The sequence below is a fragment of the Lycium ferocissimum genome, chromosome 4, assembly GCF_029784015.1.
Source record: "Lycium ferocissimum isolate CSIRO_LF1 chromosome 4, AGI_CSIRO_Lferr_CH_V1, whole genome shotgun sequence".
Taxonomy (NCBI): Eukaryota; Viridiplantae; Streptophyta; class Magnoliopsida; order Solanales; family Solanaceae; genus Lycium; species Lycium ferocissimum.
In genome coordinates this window covers 33,730,327-33,750,263 of record NC_081345.1, presented here as the reverse complement: position 1 = coordinate 33,750,263, position 19,937 = coordinate 33,730,327, and the positions used below count along the sequence as shown (strand labels likewise).

General features: G+C 35.2%; 1 pseudogene; it reads right to left on the bottom strand.

Annotated features, from left to right (window-relative positions):
* Nucleotides 1-732: 732 nt before the first annotated feature.
* On the bottom strand, nt 733-14,899 carry LOC132053966 (glutamine-dependent NAD(+) synthetase-like; annotated as a pseudogene).
* Nucleotides 14,900-19,937: the final 5,038 nt, after the last annotated feature.

The following is a 19,937-nucleotide window of genomic DNA, read 5'->3' as shown; positions in this document are numbered from 1 at the left end:
TGAAGTAGGAGCTCGCTCCCTACCTAGCGAAATAAACTTGGTTGACTTTGCTTTCATTAATTGATCAAAGAGTTTTGGTTTAAATCACTCATTTTGCTATTTGTTGCTTTGTATTAGTAGAGTTTTTTTTTTTTTTTTTTCACCAGCGTTCGGTACCCGTATTGCAGCCCGACTATATTTGGATTCGCACCGTGTCGGGTCCATTTCTGAGGAAACACTCCCTACCTGGATTTCACTAAACCCTATTTACTGTCCCGTAACTTTAATGGTTGAGAAACTATATCCCCTTCACTTTTTGACCTTCAAAGGAAAATATGAATATTTTCGTTCATAATTAATCTGAAAGAAAATGTGAAAGGTTGCTGTGTCATTGACGAAGGTCTGGTACTCTAGGGAATAAATTCATCTATTTAAACAACAGACCGCGCAAATGAAGGTTTTCATTTCTCTGAGAAGGGTTATATTGATTTTTTAAAATACAAGGAAAAAAAAAGTAATTCGACATAAATAGACTACTATATGAAAACTGAATACTTGGAAACAGGGGCAGAGCCAAGTGGTAGCCAGGGTGTTCACCCGAAACCCTTCGGCAAAAAATTATCATGTATATACAAGATTAAAATTATTTTTATGTATAAATAGTAGATGTTGAACCCATTGGCTTCCTCGTTTCTTACTCTTTTATGTTTTTGAACCCCCTAGTGAAAAATCATGGCTCCACCACTGCTTGGAAAGCATTGAAAATCCAGTTTCTCCAAATAAGGTGCACTTTGAGCCAAATCATGAAGTTAGAGTTAAACGCCAGCCCTTCGCCTCAGCCTGCTGCCATAACACCCATCCCTCTATCACCAGCAAGCTTATTCACAAGTTTATCAATCTTTCGAAAATGATAAGGCCAGCTGACATTGTACAGAAACTGGCATAGATCAAACCTGTTGTCCGCAGGTGAATAACTCTGCAAGACGAAAAATGTTATATGCTTCTTTCTATGATAAAACAATCTTAGAAAATATAGGAAACTTCAAATACTTTTTCTTTATTTTTTACTTTGTAATTATCGGTCTGAGATAAACTTAAATGGAGTGATATAATCTGTGAGAGAATTCATAAAGTTGGCATCAACTTGCTTGGGATTGAGACATAGATGATGATAAAATGCTACTCTAATGAAAGTATGGAACACACAGAACAAAAGTTTTACTACTACATGTTTTATTCCTTTCTACTGGCTCTGACTATCTGGATATAAGATACATGGATACAAGAACGAGTAGGTAACTGATTCTCTGACAGTGGCGGAGCCACAGCCCAGGAAGGGTGTTCAACCGAACACCCTTCACTGAAATATAATACCGTGTAGACATGTCAATTATTACGTATTACAGATATGTATTACATCTTGAATACCCTTAATATATAGTATAAGTATTATATAAATCGAACACCCTTGATACAATTTCTAGCTCCTCCACTGTTCTCTGATACAACTATGTATAAGTAACCGATATGGGCATTTGTAGGCTTTTTGCTTATTTTTGAAGTATTTTAGAAGAAACCCGTGAAGTACCTATAGCAGAGAGAGATACTTCAACGCAAGTAAATGATCCATGCAACATAGAAGTGACTACATCGAGGCATGATATGAAGGCGTTAGTATATATAGTACTATTTAAAGAAGTATCTCACTTTGTCAGCCACCTCTGCAGGCGTCAACTTTGTACCCCATTTGTAACACAGATTCTGCAATATGATTCGGTAATCTGTCAAAGACTACGAAAATCTGTGGATGAAATGATCTTACAGCAAGTCTGATACCATAATTGTTTACAGAATGAAGAGGAGAAACCTCAAATATTGATACAGGTTCACAGTGAAAAACCTTCAGCAACCTTCCATACACTGAAAGTTCATCACAGGTCATACCCATACGGGCCATATCCACCTCATCCAGCTGTTTCACAAATATTGTAATGCAAAAACTTTTAATTGCTTGATCACTTCTTCGTAACCAAACTCCATGTAATTATGGAATTCGTTGAACTTCCAATGCAAAAGCTTTCAAGAAACTATTTAGTCAAGATGAACGTGAGAAAGAGGTGACCTCGGGAAATCTGGAATGGGACGGATCTAGATGGTTAGTTACTGGTTCACGTGAACCCAATAGCTTTATTACTCAGACCCTCTGTGTATATATGTAAGGAAATCCACTAAATATCTATAAATATTTGACTGTGAATGTTGTAGGAATTCATTAACCTCAAATAATGGATCCGCCCCTAATCTGGACATTGATGGCAAAATGCACTGAGGAAAACAAAGACCCGCTCCATCCAACCAGAAATACATGAGAAATCTGCAGAGTGAAGGATGAGAAAATACTAGAAACAGGAAACAATGATCAACCACAACACTAGAAAAAGCATCATTAACTGAAAATTGACAGGACACTACATCAGATACCTGACTATAATTTGAGCGTATAGGCTCCAATTCAGCATTAGGCGCACCCATTTCAGAAATGTTTGAAGATCCATCTTACTGATGCTTCCAATTGGATTTATATCTGCTGAACTATAATCATACTGCAAAGACAGACATTATCACCAGGATAAGTGTTAGAGAAAAGAGGGATGCACTAATAAATAGTTCAAGGAAAACCATGAAGCCAATTTGTTATCTATTTACTGACATGCTCTACAAGCACAGAAGATCAAATACAAGGAGAGTTCAAGCTAGCCGCAAAATAAGTCCAAACAGTAGTAGATGCCCCAAAAAACCTCAATTCACTGGATTTAATTATAGGATAAATGTTGTTAATAGAGAAACAATGTTCAAAACAACAAAAGTTTCTTCTACCTTTGTCAGGTAACCTCGTAATACTTCATCCAAATTGGAGCCACCCAAAACTAGATAAAAACCAGGTTTATTATGGACCCATGGCGACAGAGATACTAGCATGAACACCAGGACCATTCGGGCTCAAATTTGAATGTTGTGCAACCCTAAATTTTCAATGTTTGATCCTCCATCTACCTGCAAAGATGGAATCAGGTCAACATTGCACTGTGATGCAATAACTTGATCTTCATTTCAGAAATGGTTCCTCGTAGCCCAACCAACTATTAGTTGGCTAAACAACATGAGGGTAATGGTTTCAATTCCCACATAAAGCAAATAATAAGATATTGGTTAAAAAAAAAAAAAAAAAAATCAACTTTTCTACCTTGCAGCGTGGAAACTTCCCAGTGATTGTTTGAAACAGAGAGATTAACACAAAGACCGCCCCATCGATGCGAACATTAAGATGCCAAGATCCTATCTCATCAGCCACCTTTGCCAGATTTGTTGTGGCTTCTCACACGCATACACTATCGACAACACTAGTTTGGCTCAAAATATCAATTCAAATAAATCTTTTGTCAAATATAGAGTTCTAAAAGAAGACGGTGTTGGTATTCTCCGGAACAGAGAAGAAGCCACTTCTCAACTGAAGGTGACATCTATGAATCAATAGAAAGGCATGAAATCTGTATTAGATCATCAGCTTACTGTTAGAGATTATCATTCTATCTCTAATTTCATCTGCCAATAAAAGTAAAATGTGCAAAATTTAAACAGTGAAAGTTCTTTAGCTTATTACGATTTGTAAGGTAAGGTCTAGCTCCCCTTGCTTGTACTCATCCTTTTGAGGATTAGTTTTATTATAAATAAAAAGGCCACTAGACACTCTGTCTAGTGGTATAAATTCATTAATTTAAATTAAAAAAAAATAAAAAAAAAAGGAGGTGTCATTAGACAATGGAAATATCAAATATTCGCTTCTTGGACTGCTACTGAGTCTCTTGATATTAGAGAATGAATGTCATTTAAGAAACAAATGAGAAGGGTTGACTCCTAGAATGCGGGTATTGGCTTTGTTTTAGCAGGCAGCACAACTCTGAGTCCAGCCAAGATTTCATGATGTGTACCGGAAACTTGACCAATAATGTGACAAATCAAGGATCCCTCTAAATTTAGCCATGCTGTAGCATTTTCAGTTCAGCTGCACCGTGGAAAGTTCAATCCCAAAATTATATAAGTGAATGACCATTCTTTAGTAACTCATACATTTTAACAAAGCAGAGCTCCACACTCATCATGTTTTCTCAAAAGTAATTCACCAAATATGGATACAGTTTAATAATTTGAGTAATCAAACAGCACCAACAACTTTCTATCAGTTTTCCACTGAAGGAGGCTGTTGGTTCCCTAGCAAAATACCTTAGGTTCAGGCGGCTACAGGGATAGGGGAACATAATGACTGCATTTTCATTCTTCACTCAGAGGAAAAAAAAAAAAAAGACGAAACCTATTTACATGACATCAATATGATTGTCAAACACTAGCTACAACTACAGGAAAATAGCTAGTACTAAGTACTAACAATATAGATGTTTACGGAGGGAAATTCAACCTTTTACTACAAGCTGGCACATTGGACAAACTATGGCAGCAAGGGAGGAGCTATCAGCACCACCAGAAAGTGGAAGCAGAAAACCAGATGCACCAAAACCAGATGCACCACTTCTTCTTAGGTAATTCCATAGCCAGCAAGCAGGTCCAAGTTCTATTTAATTTCCTCCTCCGGGGAGTGGTATCTAATCTGGAAACAAAAGCACTTTACTAAGTAACACACTTAATCAAGCAACGGCGAATCTACCAGACATTACACTCAAAACAATCGGCTTAAGGTGCAGTAGAATTCTAAAGAAGATAGAACAAAATTTAGCCGATACAAAGCTGAAAAATTAGGAGCTTTGAAACATTTAAGAAATAACTACAGATGGAAGTTTAACAAGAAAGACAGGAAGTTTCGTAGTAGATGGGATGAACCCAGTTTGATTTGGCTAAGGTGGATATCTTTCAAGTGCTTGAAAGATAGGTATAGACTTCAAATAGAAAGCCTGGCAATTGAATAGATTTAAGTGATCTGAGATTGACAGATAAATGGAGAAGACCAGAAAATTAATGCCTCCAAACCATCCCCTCCCTGCCAAGACGAGGGTGAGAGAAAGAGAGAGAGAGTAAGAAAGAATAACTCATTACTCGTATAGAGATAAGATCTGTCTCATGATAACACATAAATTTAATGGCTCCTAAACAGGGGCGGAGCCAAGTGGTGGCCAGGGTGTTCACCCGAACCCCCTTCGGCGAAAAATTACCATGTATACACAAGGTTAAAATTATTTTTTATGTATAAATAGTAGATGTTGAACCCCCTTGGCTTCCTCATTTCTTACTCTTTTATATTTTTGAACCCCCTTAGTGAAAATCCTGGCTCCGCCACTGCTCCTCCTAAACCAGCAACCATAAAGTTCAGTCAAGAAAAATCTTCACAAATAAGAAAAAAGACCATTTGGAAGACTTGAGCGTAAGGGTTTTAACTCAGCAGGGCTGCTTAAATAAGGAAAAGCACAGGGAATTAGTCATTACATGCAGAGGTTGTTTTTGAACACCATTGACCTTACACAATAACTTTCTTCCAGTGGACTAAAAAGTGACATCCGGAGGTTAAGAAAGGCAAAGCTTGTGCTGCACAAATACTTTAGCTTTACAACTTGCTTGCTCTTGAAGGCTACTGCTAGATGACCTAAGGCTTGCAAACTGGTACAAAAGAGGAAGTAAGAACTGTTATCACTTGACTAAATGGATAGGTAACAAACATTATTTCTTTCTATAGAACAAACTCTACATATCAAGATTTGACTATTTTGTTGTGTGCTTAATTGACGAAGCACAAATCTACAAGTCTAAGGGATTAATGAGCAAGAATAACCCCTGAACAGCTAAGCAGAGAATGGAATTGATACAAGTAGAGATGGAGTTTTAGAGAAGAATAGAGAGAAGAGTATTATTCAATCGATAAAATCCTCAACAATACACGAAGGGATTCTTTATACAATTCCCGGAATCAGTTGGGCCTCTAAGTAACTCACATAATACTGGAAATGACTAAACTGCCTTTCATTAGCCTAACTACTCTCTAACTGATTAGCTAACCGACTTTCAGCTAATATGTATATATAACATATTGCTTAGCAGACATATCAAAATTTAAGGGAAACTTAAGATTAGTTAAGCTATGAACAATGTGGGATCAGTAAGCAAAAGCATGAACGAGCAATTAATACGCGCATAAGCATAATCTGAACCAATTTGTTCGCATTAGTTTGGTAGCCCACAAAATACTTAAGATACCCCCACCAACTCGCTGATGAGGAACAAATTGAAGATATTATATAGAAATATTTTCAGACATTGAGCTCAAAATTCAAGCATACCGCATCTAGATCTATTTGAGCAAAAACCATTTCAACATCTTTCAGGGAAAATTGTGAGCCTTGTGCTACCACATCTCCGTTTACAACAACACAAAAACATCCATCTGCCAGAGGTAAATCAACAATCAATACACACTAAAAAACTGCACAAAAAGGTTACCAGAGGGAGTTAGTGAGTATATAAACACTATTACCTTCATTTCACCTCAGCTAATAAATATGGGTTAGATTACTAATATGGTAGATTACTGACAGGACAGAAAGGAGACTTGCTACCATAATAGGGACAACCACCATCACATCCTTGGTGATTACTGGATATGTAAACTCCCCCTCGAATATTCGTGGCACTTACAAAACCACGAAGGCGAAGATCAAGCTTTCGTAATTGATGATGACTTCCACTTCATTCATAAACACTTCAACTTCATTCAATGCAAGCTCATTGTGAGGAGGTTGAGGAGTAAAAAGTTCCTCACGAACTTTAGCTGCACCAGCTCTGGAGGCAACATTAGAACAAAACTCAACCATATAAATGGTGAGCAAAGTCAATAAGCTGCAACATATTGTTACCACACATGCAAAAAAAAAAATATTGACTGCTAAGTACGGCATTGTGTGTTCTTGGTAAGAGAAATCTCCCATACTATGTGGCCACAAAGAAGCACTTAGGCTAGGAAGAGCACTTTCATATATTTTTTTTTTTTATCCTATCCTACTAATTTCTTTCTTTTGCTAGCACATTGCAATCAGGAATTTTATCCTTTCCCCTTTTTTCACAAAAATGAGAAGTTTCACAGAACAACTCGAAAGATAACATAATGTCAAGTAAATTACTAAGAAGCTTCAACTAATGTCATTGTTAATATTTCAATTTATATAAGTGTCTAACAGAGATTTAACTTAATTAAGTAGCAATTTCTCAACCATCATGGAACTACAAAGAATGATGGACACCAAATTCAGTAGTCTCTATGATACGGGACTGGAATTTTGAGGAAGCTGAAGCATTATCCCCTACCTAAGTGACTTCTGTACTCTACATGTTCACCAATTTTTTGGATTATATCGATAAAAAAAGAGTTAATGTTATAAGAAATAGAAACTAAATATTCACAAACTAAGCATAAATCATTCTTATATCAAAATCATGAACGAGTAAATTTGAAAATGTCAGTTAGTTCTATTTTTGGTAAACGAAATAGGACAACATTGACACAGACTGAGTAATCGGCCGAAATTGAAAATGCCAAAAGATAAGGAGCATTATGGTCAAATAATGACTTGTGTGACTCTAATACACTGATACTACCTTGAGCAAGGAGTCTTTTTAAACTGTTTCATGAATAGTAAATTATCATACAAAAAGTAGTCAGAGAAGTAAAAAGTATTTTTCTTATATAGCAAAAATATCTGTGGTCAAAATAAGAAGGACAAAAAACCCGAACTGACTGAAGCAACCCAAAGCCATTTCTTTTGAAACTTATTCAGCTGGTTTTGGTTTTGAAGTTTATTTCTGTTTCTGGTATTGGTTTTGTCAATTAAAATCTGTAAATACGCCACCAAAAAATCCGTCAAATAAAGAAAACTGAACCGATTATTCTTATATAAGTTCATACAAACTATTCTTAGTGTGTTTAAGTTCATACAAATTATTCTTAGTGTGTTTTGTAAATAAACTTCTAACAACTGGCCAGTAAAAGATATTCCCAAACAATTAGCTCCATCTAATGATAAGAAGAAATGTAAAATTTATATGTTAATCTCTTATGAAGTTGTTTCTTGAGCATTCAAGATATGGTCTACCTTTTCCAGCATATTTTCATTTGTTGAAGAAATGTGTATCTTATGTATGTGCTCTTAATAGGTAAAAATTAGAGCATCATTTATTAAACGGAAAAGGCTCAAATATGCCATCGAACTATCGGAAATGGCTCATCTATGCCACTCGTCAATAGTTTGGCTCATTTATGTCATCGCCGTTACCAAAATGGCTCATTCATGCCATTTTTCATTAATTTGGGTAGGGCTTTTTTATTAATTTGGGATTTAAAATTGGGTTGGTTTAATTAAACAACGTGGACCTCTAATTGGAGGCCACGTGTCATATCTGGTATTGTAAAACCGGTGTTAATGAAAAATGGCATGAATGAGCCATTTTGGTAACGGCGATAGCATAAATGAGCCAAACTATTGACGAGTGGCATAAACAAGCCGTATCCTATAGTTCAATAGTATATTTAAGCCTTTTCCGTTTATTAAACTAAGAGCTGGTCTTCATACTCATATTTTTGTTTTCTATTTCAAGTGTTTTATTCAGATGATCACTTTGAAAAAGATGCAATGCCAGAGGGGAAAAAACATTTTATAGAGAGAAATATTAAAAAAATGATAAACCCAAATACTCCAAACTAGAACCAAGTACCAACAAAACAAAACAGACAGTTTTTTACACTATTGGTTTGGTTTTGTTTTTTATCTTGGTTTTGGTTTTTATCTTGGTTTTGGTTTAGGCAAAAACCAGATCACCAATAACTGTGCACATTTCAGTTAAAATGAGTTCTCGGAATTTAGTACCTTTTCACAAATATGTTTTATCGTAAAGCATTCCTACTTATCCGTTGTTATAATCAGATCCGCAAATAAAAAAGTTTAGTCATGCAACTTAATAAAAGTTCATTCTAAAAACATGAGTTTACCACTCTAATTCTATATAACAATACTTTTCACTCTTCACTCAACTTTTTTAGCACAAAGCTTACCAATACTGAACGATTTGGCAACTCGATCAAACTAAACCAAATAAAGGGAATACATTTTCCTAGACTGAGTTGGCTTAGTGTAGGCATACCACACCATAAACTAAGCAACCAAGAACATACATAAATTGATCTGTTTTTGAGTCTCCCAATCCCAAGCAAGCTAGAAAGAGAGGCAGAAAAGGAAAAGAATAATAATAAACAAATACTATGAATGTTTAATAAGGACAAGTAGCGGAGTAACATACGTATCTAGAAACTGGACATAGCCATAACCCGAAGGTACTGTTGTCTGAGACAAAGCATCTGAAATTTCACTTGAGAGATGGAAGTCCTCAAGATGCTCTTTTTGTTTCCAAGCGGTAATCCGTCGGAGTTCTCGGGAAGTGCCATCATTTGCTAGCCACATCTTTGGCAGTTTGATGATTATTTTTCTGTTTAGACACAACACTTGACAGTTATAACGTTCCTAATCTCCTAACAGTACTTCTTTTAAGCATTCGCACCTGCAAATTTGTGGAAACTTCACAAAGGGGAGAAAGCTCAAATAGTGATTTAATGTCTCTCTACTTCCTTTCTGATGCCAACTTATCAGCAAGTGTTTCTTTTTAAACATCAACTAGTATTTCAATGGTCAGAAACATTGATGATACCACATCAAAGGGTGTGGACAAGTGATTTATGAAGTGGATTGAGAATCGCGATATCTCGGGTTCAAATCCAACAGCGGCAAAAGCACAAGTCTTGATGGATAGAATTGGTGATACCTATGTTGGTGGGAGATAGCACGTACCGTGGAATTAATTTGAGGTGCGTGCACGCCGACCCGGACACTACAGTTATCGGGGAAAGGCAAAACAAAGTGAATTCCATCTCAAATAAAACACTAGCATTTTGTTAATAAGTTTCATTACATCCACAATATTACCAAATACTCACATGTACAAAGTAATTAGGAGAAAAAGGAAAGTGAAAATAGATATCTTAACATAGCACATAAAGAAACTTACGCGTGAGCAATAGTATCAAGTTCCAAGATGTAACAACCTTGGGTCTAACTCACACACCAAAATCTAGCTATTGAGGTGTGAGAGCCCAAGTTTATTTAAGTCGCACACCAGCTTCCCATTCAGCCGATGTGTGATGCATAGGATCATAATAAGCGCCCCCACTTGAGTACCAACAACATCGTTAGTAACGACTGGGCCAGTAGGTCACGGCTGGCACCCCTCTCGAGTCCAGGCCACCACTCCGAGCCTTGGCCCCATGCGCCGAACGATTGGCTCTGATACCATGTAACAACCTAGGGTCTAACTCACACCCCTAGGTGGATGTAACATATTAGGTAGGAGTTCAATTGACCCCATAACTTTTGAGGCGGATCACAAGTTTATGTGTAAAAATCTATTAAAATTATAATAAATAATAGACATGAACCTATGACTTTGAAAATATAATGGGTTTGATGCTAAAAGCTTAACAAAAAATTGCGCGTATCGCCCTTCATATGGACTGGTCTTTAATTATTTTCCCCTAATTCTCATTTAATGAAAATTTCTGGGCCAAAGTGAAACTAGAGATTCGGGTTCGAACCCCAGTAGAGGGGAAAAAAACAATTTCGCAAGGCAAGATTTCATAGAAAATTATGCCTATTAGGGCAAAAGTTATGCCTTAAGGCATAGTTATGTAGTATCCTATGGAACTATGCCTTAAGTTTCTATGTAGTTCCTTTTCTGGCATAATTTTGTAGTATAACTTAATTTCTACAAAACTATGTCTTGCAGCATAATTTGCTATCAAATCTTGTCTTGCGATTTTTTTTTTTTTTTGCATACTCTGCTGGGTTCGAACTTAGAATCTCGGGGTATTTTCGGCCACTTAAAGTGCCGAATGGCAAAAATTAATGACCAGCGATTTGAGGGCCAAAAATTAAAGACCACCCCCGAAATAGGACATTTGTGCGAATGACCCAAAGCTTAAAGGTTGAATCCATCGAGTTTAAATCTTGGCAATTGCAAGATTTTTTTTTTTTAAATTTTGCCCTATATTTGTGGTCTTTAATTGTTGCCCCTCAAATTGCTGGTCTTTAATTTTTGTCCTTGGCGTTGCAACGCTGAGCTTTGCGCAGAAATCATGAGGTTCTGGGTTCGAACCCCCGCTCAGGCATAAAATTAAAAAAAAAATCGCAAGACAAACCTTGGGGCGCGTGTATGCCGGATCTGGCATACACTTCTTAAGGAATAACTATAGTTATGCCGGACCCGGCATAACTATAAGTTCCGCCTTATAAGGTAAAGTTTATGTCTTAAGGAAAAGTTCACCTTAGGACATACTTTTAGTTATGCCTTAACTAAAAGTAATGCGCTGAACTTTTCTTTAAGGCATAACTAAAAGTTTGCCTTATAAAGCAAAGTCATGCCTTAAGTGAAAAGTTCATTCTTTTGGGCATACTTTTGGTTATGCCTTAACTAAAAGTCTGTTCCATAAGATATAACTAAACTATGTTTTAAAGAAAAATTAGGGGCAGACTTTTAGTTATGCCGGGTCCGACATAACTATAGTTATTCCTTAAGAAGTGTATGCCGGATCCGGCATACACGCGCCCCAAGCCTTGCCTTGTGATTTTTTATTTTTCTTTTATACCTGAGCGGGGATTCGAACCCAGAACCTCAGGTATTCGCTCACCTTTTCAAACGAAGGGCAAAACTTAAAGACCACAAATATGAGGAGCAAAATTTAAAGACCACAAATATAAGGGTTAAAATTTAAAGAACACCCCAAAAGAAGGTCAACCCGCGCAAAAAAATGAATCGTGAATCCGCCGGGCAATCTAGTTACACGGAAAAAGGGCGCGTGTATGCTCCTTCTTTGGTCTTTAAATTTGCCCTTCATATATGAAATTTTTAAAGGAATAAATCCCATGGTTTTGTGTTCGAACCCCCACACGGTCAAAATTTTAAAAAAATTAGGGGGCGTAGTTTAAATTTCGCTATGTTTAGTTCCAACACTTGTGAAGGAATTACAAAGTTATTCGACCCGGCATACTTATGCCTTATGCGTACTTGGCTTAACTAAAACCCTGATAATTCCTTCACAAGTTTATGAGAACAAAGTTTGCCCTTTAAGTAGCCCCATCGGCATAAAAAAGGATTTACCAAAAGCAAAGGGGGCATACTTATGCCTTATGGGCAAACTTTGCCTCAAGCATATATATGTATTTTTTCAAGCATATAAACCAAAGTTACATGAAAAGTATTATGCCGCTTAACCAAATGTCAATCCTGCATACAAATTCACATCGGCAATACAAAGTAGTTAGCAATTGTTGATGTTTTAAATTTGGCATTCAAGTGCCACCCGATCGCATCTTATGCGTACCCAAGAAACATTTTCCCATCTTTATTTTGAATGCTCCATCACAAAAGACCGTGGTACGGATTGTTGGTATGGCTGGGGTACACTAGAAGAATAAAATGCAAAAATGAAATCAAATGTATCTCACACTCGCTAGACACAAATCAAAGCCAATCGCTTCCATTACTTGCGCATTTTTGGTATGCTAGTGGCATTGGTTTTTCGCATTTCAAAATATACTTTCTCCGATAGACGAGAGAGATTGCACAACATATTCACATCCAAGGCAAGAACAACTTCTCGAGTATTCTTTATTGCTATAATCGCTATCCCTAGCTAAGTGTAGTTGATTGAAAAGGGTTTTTTTTTTTAATGTAATAGTTGCTCCTAGTTTGACTTATACAAGTATAGTGAGTAGGAATTTTACCAAGACCAAGGTTCCTTTATGCCGTAAAGGATGGAATAAAATAGACTTTCAACCAAAAAAAAAGTTTGCCTTATAAGGCACCCCAACTTTTTAGTATATTTAACTAAAAGGTCAACCCGATCCGCATAACTTTAAAAAATGTATCTTCGGATCGTGAATCCGCCTTGAAATTATTTTTTATTTTTGCCCGAGCGGGGTTCGAACCCAAAACTTCATGTATTCGCTCATCTTTCCAAACAAAAGCAAAAATTTAAAGCACCACAAATATGAAAAAAATTTAAAAGTTAATTAAATTGAGGGCAAAATTTAAAGACCACCCCAAACGAAGGGCAATCCGTGCAAAAAAATGAATGATCTTCCAGTGATTTAAAGCTCTGGGCCTAGCCTGATCTTCACACAGGAATCTGATTCGTAAATGTTCCCCAAATTGCAGTCGAAATCCATAGCCCATTGGTTCAAATTACGTGTAGCCATCTTCAACAGCCTCATCTTCAATTTTGATTTTGAATTACTACTCTCAAACTATGAGAATTCGAGGCGTGCGAATCCTAATTTGGAATGTGAAATTCGATTGAGAATTCATTTTGTAGTATTGTGAAATTTTGCTGGTTGAGTTTCCAAAGACCGCGAAGTACATGAAAAAAGATTCAAACTGCATTAGATAGTTTGAAAACAAATGCCAAGGGGTTTTTATCATTACGGTTTTAGGTAAGCTAATACATTTCTAGTAGTAATTAATTATCAACCCATAACTTTTATTTACGTTTTGTAATAATTAATTGTTCATAAAATTGATAGGAATAGAGATAATACAGCTACTGAAATTTGATTGGCAGTCTTTAGTTATTAACTTTGCATGGTTGCATCAATATGATATTCGTGCCTCATTGATTGGAACTTGGATAATTTTTTTTCATTTTGACAGTTCAACTAAAAAAGTGACGACTTATTGAACCCTAGCATATATGTAACATGTGCCTATTAGACCCTTCAGAAATATTCAACCGAAAGTACAAATGCATGTAAAATACACGCTAGTGATGAACAATTGATGTCCAATATTATGAACGAAGTTGCTGGATAAATGATCCATAAAGATTTTAATGATGAAAATTATGGGAAGATGGTTGAGTATGTCTTTGTCAAACTCAACTCAGAGGTTGTGGTTTAGGCTTGAGGTTCTACATATAACACTCTTATAGAGGCACTTTTTTGGTTAGGCAAGAAGGAAAGTGTAGCCAGAGTGTATATGAAGCAACAAAGAGGGGACTATTCACTGGGTTGTTAATGCTTCTGTTAGTTTCCAGGCAGGAACTTATGGAATGAAGTGTATATTATTCTAAGTCATATTCACTAGTTATTCTCTACTTCATCTGTTCCAATTGGTAGACGACACTCTTTCCATTTCAGGACGTCCCAAAATGTTTGACGCCATTCTATTTTTCTATAATTTTCATAACTTTCACGATTTTAAATTCATTGAAATATTCCCAATTTACTTCTATCATATCAATGACTAATTATTACTCCATGAAGGTTGATTGGACTAATTATTACTCCATGAAGTATGATTGAGAAGTGAATGCAAAAGGTGATTGATAGAAGTTGGAGAACTAGTTATATCAGGTGTATGAGTCTGTCCAAGTTTGAGTTGAAATTTTAAAGTCAGTAATGAGAAAGGTGGCAAATGAATAGATTTCAAAAGCTTTTATGTCATTTTGGAATTTGCCAAACATGAAGTAGATTAAATGAAATGGATTGTTTCATACAGTCTTACAATATAGAAAAACCAAATTATGACCATATATCATTGCTACTTCTGCCTGAGGTTCTGAATGACATGCCTTTCTATAAACTTTCTACTACAAGTTGAATTGGGGGATTTCCATTCTTAATTTGGCCTCCACTTATAAATACAGAGAACCCAAATCATCCAGGCCTGCATCCCTTGTCAAGTAATAACCTAAGCTAAGAGTAGGATAGTTCAATATAGATATCCAATATACATTAACCAAAGATCTTGCATGCCTGTCTAGCATACACTGTTAACAGGACGGTTGGTGGATGACGAAAGCAAAACTTCTCACATCTCTATGAGTGTAGCCTGTAGGTACTAATACTATGTGAATGAAATCTTTGACTTGGATTTGAGATTGATCAAAGCTTATTCCATATCTACTCAATTGGTAAATCTAGCAAGGAAGAGTCCCTTACTCATACGCCTAGCCTTACTAACTAAAGGGTTTAGTCATCCCGGGGCCTAATTTTCTTTGTGAACGAGACAAAGTTTGACAAGCCAAGAAAGTCCATAAAAGTAAAAACTTAGATATAATGACTTGAATCAAAATGCTCTTTCGGGAAATGTAACCCTGAGTCTGATTCTTGAGGTCAATGATTTTATCCCCTTTGTCCATTCTGGAAAAACGACATGACTAATCATTGGCATAATGCCACTAGAATCTTTAGAGGTATAGCTTTATCATGGAAATCCACTTATATCCAAATGATGGGCAAAATTTGGAGACTTCAAACTATACTGGAAAGATTCTGCTGAATGATTAACTATAGCAAATTCAACATGCCACTATAGGTTCGACAAATTTCTTATGTATGTCGTCATTGGTCGTCCAACACACATGTGGGTTGACAGCTTATATAATTGTTAGGTAGCGTCATCCAACTTGTCTTAATTACTTTGACTAGCAAGTGAATCCGGTGCTTAATTCGTACTATTTTGTGCTGAACATTAATTAATTAAGCAGGGTAGCATTTATTAGTGACGTACGTACTATTTTGTGCTGAGTTATGTCAATTTAATGATACAACTCGGTTTGTGGCATGCATATGATCTTGTGCAAGCTATGTTGATCATTGATCTATTGACATAATTCGATTTGTGAAAGGCCGAACCCTATGATTTTACTTCACATTATTTTTCAAGTGCTGATATTTTACATAGTTGTAGCTATGAATTTGGCAAAACTTAGTTTTGGCTCAAGCTTTATATTTGTGTCCAGGAGTCATAAATAAAAAATCTCCGCTCCTGCACACCTACGGTGAGAATTAAGGGATAATTTGAGCAACAATTTGATGTGGATATCATGTGCTTGAACAACTATACAGCTGTGAGAACCTATCCTGGTCTAGATTAATTAATTCCGATTTGGTTGGCTAATCTTCAGCTGATGAATAATTCGTCCCTAGTTATAGACTTATAAGGTCTAGGGCCTAGATATATTATGAAAATGGAACATAGAATCTGTTGGCCATCAACATAATGGAGTTCAGATGAGAATATATCTGGTCAATAAAACATTAGTAATAAATATTTATTGCAACTTGTAGATTATTTTGGCAGACAAACCAATAAAGGAGACAGAAAAAAGTTATCCAAAGTTTTTATAAATAATTCAGTGATTGCATCTTAGCATTAATTATCTCATGTCATCCAGATCCATCAAACACTGTACTACATATTTTACCCACAAAAACCAGAAGAGAAAACAAAAGACCAGTTGAATGTAGTTATCAAACTAATTTTTTCTTTTAAATTCCCTTTGATTAACTTTAGAAAACAAAAAGCCCAGTTGAATGTGGTAATCAATGTTATCAAACTCCTCTTTTATTTTTAATTCCCTTTGATTAACTTTTAGTTCTGGTATATTCGTTTAATTTGGTAAATTGATCGTTAGAGACAATGGCTCTCCTTTTGACATGTTCTGCGTGAGTTGCTTACTTTAACTTTTAAGATTAGTATATGATGTAGTATTATTTAATTGTCACATGCAACCCTAATGGTCCAACTTTAGAAGAAAAGCTTGCTGCTGAAAAATGTCAAAGCACCTTTGTGGGATTCAGGCCCTTCTTCTTTACCTAATTTAGATGGAATGAAGGGCTTTGGAGCTTCCACTAGGCAACACACAAACGTGGATGCGCACATATACGTTATGTGTGTACAAATATATGTAATATATGTGTGCACGTTGACGTATATTGAGAGTTAAGAGTTAAGAGGACAAGAGGGTTTTACAGTGGGAATTACTATAATATCTGAATGTATGACGATATTTGTAATGTAATCAAGTGTGAGTTGCAAGGTATGAAATATTACGCAAGTAAAATGAATGTTTGTTGAGCTAGAACATAAATATATTGACATCTTACATGTAGTAATTCATATTCTTCAATTCTAATTTTGTTAATTATGTTGCATGTATCATGCAACATATTATGAGCAAATATTGCAGTTGGCTGAGAGAAAAGGCACAAAGCCACTAGGATGCCAAATAAAACTTTGGTTTTGAAGTACTATAGAAGTGTTGAAGAATTAATTTCCTCATTTTCCATATTTTGATGGCTTTTGGTACCTTAGACATGAAGGAAACTCTTTTTCCTCTACAGTCGAAATCATGAACCATTTTTTTGTGAAAGTTAGTGGGGAAGTCTAAAATCACATGCCTAAAACACACCATACATTCAAAGGAGGAAAGGTGAAGAAGAAATTTATAAAAGGCATAAAAGAGAAAAAGCATAAAAGAACAGAAAAGAAGTATCAAAACAATGTCAATTCCCAAAAGCAACAGGATAAGGGAATTACCTTATCACGAGTTTACATCAAAACCTTCTCTTAAACTTAGTGCTGCTACCTTTAACTTCTATACACTAACCACATTTTTTTTTAAAATACACAAAATGCTGATTTTCCCTTTTCTTCTTATATTATATGGTTTACTTATAAAATATACAAATGATAGAATGAGGATGAAAGCTTGCACATTTTAAATTTCACGCAAAGACAGTAATAGCCCGTTTTGTCAAATTTCTAAAATCTGCTAATTTTGAAAAACACGTTTTGTCATAAATGATTTTTGGAAAAGGAATTTTGGAGAGTAGCAATTTGTTTTTGGTGAATTATTTGTAAAATATTTTTGTCAATAGTAGAGTAGCAATTTGTGCTTGACCAAGTTTTTAAAAAATGCTTCTAGGGTGAAGCTACTCTTTTTTTAGCTTTTGAAAAAAATATTTTATGTTACTACTCAAAATCACTTATTTTTTTCCTAAAAGCTTGGCCAAAATACCTCAACTTTCTAAAATAATAATTTTTCAAAAGAAAATAAATACTTTTAACTTCTCGGAAGCTTGGTCAAGATATGTTTATTTTCTTTATGAAATTTTACTTTAAGATATTGAAGATGATGACAAAACTCTCAACTAATTAGGGTCGATAATATGAATCCTCATTATAATAAAGCTCTGTTTGGTTCTCCATTGGTTTATATTTCCTTTTTCTCCCCACTCAACTTTTATATTTTTATTATATACGGTCGCGCAAACGATAATTGTGTACGTACTTGTTCTTATATTAAGTCCAATTGTTCTTGACAAGAAAAATAACCTCGAGATCAGAAATTAGTCCAATGCTTCTTGAAAGAGGTGATGATAATTGTAAAGTAGTCCATAATTATAGTGCATAATGTCTGAAAACAACGGGTTTTTTTTTAATGAAGTTCGGAAACATAATTAGCTGGATCAACGAGTTTAAAATTAATTGACAGCTTGATTATGTAGTTAATTAAGAAAATTAACAATTGACTTAAGTTAACCAAACTAAGGAAGATAATTCAAATTTAACCTCGTATCTTGATTCTTATTTTCTTGATAGAAGAACCTTGTATCCCTTAGAGCTGGTAAAAGATCTTCGTTAAAAGAAATATATGTAAGGACGATGTTTTCTGTTCCCGAAAAATTATAGACTAAATTTTGATGATCTCTGTATCAGCAAGCAATAACTGTTTAATTTCCATTTAAATTTAAAAAGCGCATAATACCTAAAAAATTCCTAAATTTTAATCGTTTATTTGATGCACACCTGAATTATTCGACATCATAGCCCCTTGAACTTGGTTATTTGATAGACTTTACCCCATGAACGTTGACGTGACAAAGAGCATGAATATACTATTTTTCTGAATGCATGGGAGTGAACAAAATCAAAAAGTTAGCTTCCAAGTAAGATGCTGTCCAATTGTGAATTCTTAGTCAGAAAAAAAAAATTGCCCAAATAATGAAGTTCTAGCCAATTTCTTTAAAACAAATTTGACCCAAAAAAAGATGTCTGGAAAACTAATGACTTTTAAAACTTAAAGATATACTAGTATAATTTATTTCTTAAAAATTGTCATGTGGGAAAAAAAATCCACGATACAATGCGTGCCTCTCACTTTCTTCTAATGAGATCATCTAGCAGGTAAATGCTAAAAAATAAAAGTTCAGGAAAGTAATTAGAATTACTAATAATTTAGATGTGCATCGAATAAACGGTAAGAAGAATAATTAGGTATTATGTTTTTAAAGAATAAACGGTCCTAATCAAACCAAGCAACTACGTACACTTCTTTTGGTTTCATTTATTGAATTGCTGGCTATCAGATTGTTCTCGGTATTACTGATTTGCAGTCTTTGTAAGGAATTAATGAAGGAAGAAAATTAAGTGATTCAATTCTAACTAAGTTCTGCTTTTTGTCTTCAATTCTAACTAAGTTCTGCTTTTTGTCTTTTTTATACTTTAGAAACAAAGTTAGTTTGCTGGAGACCATAGACTATCATGATCTAAATTCCTAAATTAAAAACTGTTGCAAAATCAAATTGACTCTTCAAACTTCCACCTCTCTTATAAAAAATTCTGACACACTTTGAGAACAAAATTATTTTAGTACAGCTATTTAATCGTTACTTAGGCCTCATTCGTTTTCATTAATCAACGCACATCCGAATGAAAAATGTTGTCTTTCATAGACATTTGGACGTTTGAAGTTATAATTTTTTTCGGTTTTGTTAAGAATGCATAAGTTGCATTTCATTAAGGGTAAATTTGGAATAAGGAAAATGGAGGGCAGAAGTTGGAAAAAAAATTTTCATTTAAAAGGCCAGGTGGCCGTCCATATTCCCACTCATGGTTGGCCAATTGTTTTGAGCCAAGAAATGGTATATGTGTTCATTTCATAATTGTGGGAGCTAAGGTACATAAATAAAGATGACCATGCAAGATTAGTCATCTTTTACAACTTAAGGAGAATT